The sequence below is a fragment of the Sinohyriopsis cumingii genome, chromosome 15, assembly GCF_028554795.1.
Source record: "Sinohyriopsis cumingii isolate HCF-2022 chromosome 15, ASM2855479v2, whole genome shotgun sequence".
NCBI classification, from domain to species: Eukaryota; Metazoa; Mollusca; class Bivalvia; order Unionida; family Unionidae; genus Sinohyriopsis; species Sinohyriopsis cumingii.
In genome coordinates, this window is record NC_142975.1 from 82,704,053 (window position 1) to 82,710,638 (window position 6,586).

Here is a 6,586-nt window from a genome sequence, read left to right on the forward strand (position 1 = left end):
TCGAACATGACTAATAATAGAAAGACTTTCCATTGCATGTCACCTTCATAAAACCGTGAGTAGGGATCACAGAAAAAGCGATTTTCATTCCATCTTAAATACAAATGGATTAAAAAGAAAGGAATTTTAAATTTCGTATTTGACTTGGCATTTCTATTCTGAGTGATAGAACACTTGCTAATGAATCTTCGAAAAAGAGGAGTGGATGATATTGATTTATTATCTATACCCCCAAAAGACCTAATTGTGGAAAAGCCGGCAGCTTTTTGTTTGCATTCGGCTAACAGAGTTGAATGCTATTAACAGTGATCGAGAGTGTCCATCAAGAAATGCACGATTTTAAAAATAGAAAAGACATGCGTAGGCCTGACATAATAAAATAACTAGAAATGTATATGATCGTTTTTATTCAGGAGCAATTAAATTCAGTACAATATATTTTTCACACTGTTTCGGGCAAATTCATACTTTTTCTTCGTTTGTGTCGTCATGCTGTTCACGGCACTGAAAAAATAGAAAGGTGTTGCTGATACTAAACAGTATAGGTAACAGAAATACCACTTTAGTCCGATAAATAACCCCTCAAATCTGTGTCGATACTGATGGATGATAAGTGGGTCTGATATCGCCGGTTCATTAAAATGTGCAATTTTGCTGCATGCAGATCTTTCCGGAACAAACCTGTGTACACTTTAGGCACAAAATTGGTAACATCTTGGTAACATCCATATCTAGAGCGAAATAATTCAAAATGGCCACCGGACAGATAGTCGTGCTATTCCAAGTGGATTTACAAGTCACCAAACGTAGGATCTGCTCCGGAAATATGATGAATATATTACCAAAAGACCCTTCAGCCGATGGGTAAGTGTATAAAATGTACACCAATGTGTACAGCCAAAACTTAATGCAGACTGTTGCAGGTTTTAATGAATAGGTTATATGAGTCTCTAAATCATCAATCAATATCATCACTGGTGAGAGGATGATTTATCGGCCCAATGCCAATAAACCCAACCTACTATACTTTAATTTATACAATTGTGTTAGAGAAACCTTACGAGAAGCGTGAAAAGTTAATATTTGATTTACTGATATCTAACGTAATGATCGATTTGGATTGCTGTCTTTTTCTACTGCTGACGCCAATTCACCCTACATCTAGTAATAATTCCTCGACATCATGGAAGTTTTAATTTAAGATAATCTATTGGCATACGTCCGTGTACAAGAGACGATGGTGTAGCTTCAGAGTATTTGTTTCTTTAGCCTTCTTCCTATCTCTCTATTCAGCGTGTTTTATGGGCGGTGTGTCTAGTTCTTCCATGACAGGTATGTCGGGGATGGTATCCAGGGCGGTGTCCGTGACGAAGTTTTCGGTTTCATACAGCTCGAGATAGTGGTCAACCCATCGCTTCTGGTGTTTCCTCTGGTCTGGAATGACTTCGCCCGTCATGGACTTGAGGGGCCAGTCATGGAGATGGGAGTGCCTGTCGCCTTCTTGATACTTTCGTACATGTCTCTTGCATCTCCGGTGTCGGCAGCTGTCTGAATACTGATGCAGAAGTTCAGGTAGTAGGTGTTGACGCAGCAGCGGGCGATCTGCTGGGCGTTGTTCCTGGCAGTCCTGAGTCCTGTAGTGTACTAAGCTTAGGTGCAGCCTTGTATGCCAGGAGGGCTTTCCTCTTCGCCACAGTCAGGGGCTCCATTTTATCCCACTTTGCCTCATACTAGTCAGCATTTGTGGCTGAAGATAGGACAGGGTCACGGAGGTGGTACCACTTGGAGTCAATGGTGTCATCAGGTGTCGCTGTGGCAAGACCTTCCTGAAGTTTGCTCATAAACTGCTGTGTTTTCTCTGGATTGCGTGCACAGCAGGTGTTGATGCGTGGGCTGCACTTCTTGGCGTGGCCCAGCTTTTGGGGTATTATTCGCTCTTTGCTGGCCACGAGGAAATGGTCCGTGTCGCAGTCGGCACTGTGGTAGCTGCGGGTGAGGAGGACACTGGCCAGTTCCGCACGCCTGGTGATACCGAGGTCTGTCTGGTGCAACTAGCGGAACATGGGTGTCTTCATGACACCTTGTGGATATCCTTGCATTTGAAGGTGCTGGTCACACATAGGCTGTGGGAGCAGCACATCTTCAGCAGATGCTGCCAATTCTCGTTGATCTTGCCCGTTCTGTGAGAGCCGAGACAGGTGGACCAGGCTTCTTGGTCATCTCTCACTCTAGCATTGAAGTCTCATAATAGGTAGAGGCCTTCAGAGTTGGGGATACCGGATATTGCCTGATCCAGAACCTCATAGAACTTATCTTTCTCCTAACGGGTCAAGTAGAGGGTTGGGGCGTCCACGCTGTATATGTTTGCTAGGCCTGAGTATGTTGACAGCCGGTGGGCGAGAATTATCTTAGTACCTGATGAAGGAGGTTCAATGAAGGCGACTAGCGTGTTCTTTATAGCGAAGCCGACACCTTGCTGACTAGGTTCATCCGACGGCTTTCCTTGCGAATAAAAGATGTAGTTAGCTTCCCTGATGGTGCCGCTGTCGGCCAGTCGGGTCTCCTGAAAGTAGTCTGTATCGACGTTTACTCGGTAGAGTTCTCTATCAATGACGGCAGTCTTCTGTGCGTCATCAATTTGCTGAAGGTCAGCGACGAATCCAGGACACATGGTCCTGATATTCCAGCTTGCGAAACGAAGAGCTGTAGTCTTCTTATTTCTTCTTTTAGTCCTGCCTTGTGTGGAGGTTGTAGCCCACTTGTCGAGATGATTCTCTAAGCTCCAGGCACCCAGTGAAACAGATAGGCATGGCGGGCTGCACCTTACTGCCTGGGGGCTGCCCAGCTTGAGGCTGGTGTCCAGTGAGACATGGTGATCTCTCCCGCCGTCGTAAGCAGCCTCTGCGCCAAGCTCTACCTCAATTGAGCTTTACAACCGGTAAACTACTACTTTCCGTCTTGTGCCGACACCTAACGACGACGCTGGTGTGTCCTCTCCAGTGGAGGTACGAAGCCCGGGCATAGTGGTATGGAGAATCAGCAATTGCCCTTTTAGCAGATCCTCCTCTCCACGCAGCTGGTTGACCCAAGGAACGACGAATGCCGATACAGCTTGGCACCAACGACGTCGCAGGAGTTGCCGTTATGACGTTGAGGTCAATGTCAGACCGCGTTTGGAACTTCGTCTCTAGATTTTATGTCGGGGTTTACTCCCGTAGCCTTTCCAGTGAGTGGGTATAGCCGCTAGAGCTTTGGAACCGGGGCTTTACTACTCATAGGTGAGCTATCAACCAATATTTACGAGTTCAATCTACCCAAAGCCACTGGTTTTAATATGCTAGTGGCCCGTCGTCACTACTTCTCCTATTAGTGGAAACATGGTCAGCCGGACTTCGAAGCTAAGCCACTCGCAAAGGCCAGGAGCTTGATTTTAGTTGACAGAGGCGATCAGAGGCGCAAGCTGTATGATAATGGTCTGATTATAAATGGACAGACTAGTGTTGGATATATAACTAAAAGAGTGAGCCAAATATTACCTGAAAGGTGATTAGAATATTACAATAGTCCAGTCTTGAAAGTACTAATGAACATACAAGTGTTTTAGTGGCATCTGCTGAAAGATGTTTGCGAATGGAGCTGATGCATCTCAGCTCAAGATATGCAGCCTTGCATATGTTCATGACATGTTGGTGCAACGTGAGACAGGTATCCAGAGAGACACCTAGGTTTCGTACTGCCTGTGTGAATTTAATGTTGGTGTTACTGATATTTATTGTTTGAGGTAAATGATGTGACTGAGAAAGTGTATGTGTTGTGATCAGAATAGCCTCAGTTGTATCTGCAGCTTGTTACATGTCATCCATGATTTCACATGAGAAATGCAGATCGCTACACATTGGTCGGTAGCATCAACCTCAATTTGGTCGCAAGATCTGTATATTTGGGTGTCATCAGCATACAATTGGTGAGACACTGGATGATGATCTATGACACTTGAGAGCGGCTGAGTGTACAGAATGAAGAGAACAGGTCCTAGAACAGACCCCTGTGAAACACCACAACATAGATTAATTGGGCTGAAGAGTATTCCATTTGCAGATAAAAAAAATTGGCCTGTTATATATATATATATATATATATATATATATATATATATATATATATATATATATATATATATATATATATATATATATATATATATATATATATATATATATATATATATGATTACTAGGTACATAAAAATAAATTTAGAGTTTATTTTGCCACGAACATACACGAAATTCATAGAAGGAAACTAGGAAAATGAAAACCTGTATTACAATAGTTATCTTTGTTCAGATAACTTTGTATGATTATACCTTCTTTTTTCGATGTTTCATTTACCTAACAGCAATTACCTCAGCTTTATACGCTGGGTAATATCGGTTACCTCTAATTTAGACAGTAATTCTTCAGCCACATGTTGAGCCAACATATTAATCGGATCATCAGCTAATATTTCTTACAACCTTTTAGATAATAGTTCACGCGCTCACTGAAGTATATTCTCCGCTTGTCTGTCCATTTTGTATTCAGCTCATTATTTTCGTTTCCATGGTGTCTTGCAAGTATTTCTAAAAGTAGGGTATTCGGGTATAGAAAATAGGTTATTAATTGGTAATCATTATTAATCGATTAATATCGCTAGTAAATTTAATTTATCACGATAATGAAGTATATATGACGTTATAGTTTTATCTTTTAATTTTACAACTGTAATCTCATTTGCAATATTCGGTCTTAACGAAATTTCATTGCACCGTGTTGTACATGATGTTTAAGAAGAGAGTATCATACAAAATGGCATTTGCTTATGCTCAAAATAAAAAATGTAGTCAGTAACTCAGAAAGGAAGCTGAATGCTCGAAACTGTATTTCTACATAATATAGAATATGAAATTTGTAATGAAGATTTTTTCCCCTAATAAATATAATATAGATGTTTCCAATGCAATTGTTTCTCGTATGCACAAGTTGACGAAAATAAATAGAAACAAATAAAGCAATTATGTTAGACACGTTTCTTTGCAGACAATGGACTCTGCAGAAATTATGTCAAGATTCTGATTCATTCCATCCAATTAGGCAAATGCAATAACTTCTACTTACCAAAGTTAAAATAAATATTTAACTGTGACAGTGACAGACTCCATTATGGTCACAATGCCCTTGGGTTCCATCTGGACATGTGCATGTGTGCCCCTCGCAAGGTGCCCGTCGACCTGAAGCAAAAGGTAATTAAGTGTATCTACAATTTAAAACCAGCGCTAATGTTCTGCGTGTTCTTCTTTAGGTATATCGATAACGTATATCTTATCATTTCTCTTGACACGTGTTTATATAGTATATTTCATTGAATCCGTTACTATCGCTGATGAATGCAGATACAAAAGTACAGAAAGATGGCTCTACCTGCATTTATTTTAAAACTATATTTCATTGAACCTTCACACTTGAACATTTTGTTGTAATAAAGGATAGGGTATACAAATAAACTTACCATGTTGATTGCAGTGGCAATCTCCATTATTACAATGGCCGGAATGCGGATGGCAGTGTGCTGCGCAGTCTGCGTCGCTGGTACATTGAAACTGTGCCATTGTCAGGGCTGAGAAATGACATAACTGATTATGCAGTTATAGACATAAACAAACATATGTTAAACCACACTTACATATTTGTTCTGTAAAAATGGTCGTATTGAGAAGTGGAATTAGGCTGGAAAAATATTGCCATTTGGTACATTTGACATCCTTATTACAACGGTAAACAATCGTTTAGTATTCCTCTAGGATGAACCATTTAGGAGCATGAAATCGCTAGAGACATTTATTTGATCTTTTTGTGTGTCTCTGACGTCCTCCGTCTAGAAAGTTACCTCATATATATGAACGAGATTTCTTAACGGTTAGCATATGTTGCTCAAAGTAGCACACATTTGACTGGAATGCTTGGAGTCTCAGCTTGAACTTACATTTAAAAACGTGTTGATAATGCTGGGATAGATTGCTACAGTTCCTGAGCTATACAAAGAACTGTTTGAGACATGTACCATGCAACTAATAAACAAGTAAGATCTTAAAAATACTCACCAACCAGACCAAGAAGAACAACAGCCACTATGATTTTCATTTTGCAGTGATTTCTGACACAACAATCGCCTGTACGCCTCGTGGATTTTATAGACAGATATCTCGATCACATCTGTTACTTTCTCAATCGTGGTCGTGATCATAAATGCAAAGTGTTATGACCGCTGTCGGAAACTTCGTATACATTTTCGTAGAGGTTTGTCAGTTTGACAGTTCCAGTGCATGCATATTGGTGAAGGACATAGCATAATCATTCATGTCATCAAACTGAAAATAAATATGTATATAGTCCATATCAGGATGCAATACTAATACAGTTGGTCGCATCATATATATATTTATAGGTTACTACATTTGTATGGGAAAATATGAACGAGTTTTGGGATGGAATACTGCACGACCTTGGGAGTGAAGTATAGCCTTCTAACAAAACGAGTTCATATGTTCCC

At 40.6% G+C, this 6,586-nt stretch overlaps 1 long non-coding RNA gene across 1 annotated transcript; it reads right to left on the reverse strand.

Annotated features, from left to right (window-relative positions):
- Positions 1–390: 390 nt before the first annotated feature.
- On the reverse strand, positions 391–6,267 carry LOC149782201 (uncharacterized). The gene is made up of 4 exons (XR_016414567.1): positions 6,138–6,267; positions 5,546–5,653; positions 5,155–5,267; positions 391–504 (listed from the first exon to the last, which is right to left on the reverse strand). It is a non-coding gene; the product is annotated as an uncharacterized LOC149782201 (long non-coding RNA).
- Between the last annotated feature and the right edge of the window lie 319 nt (positions 6,268–6,586).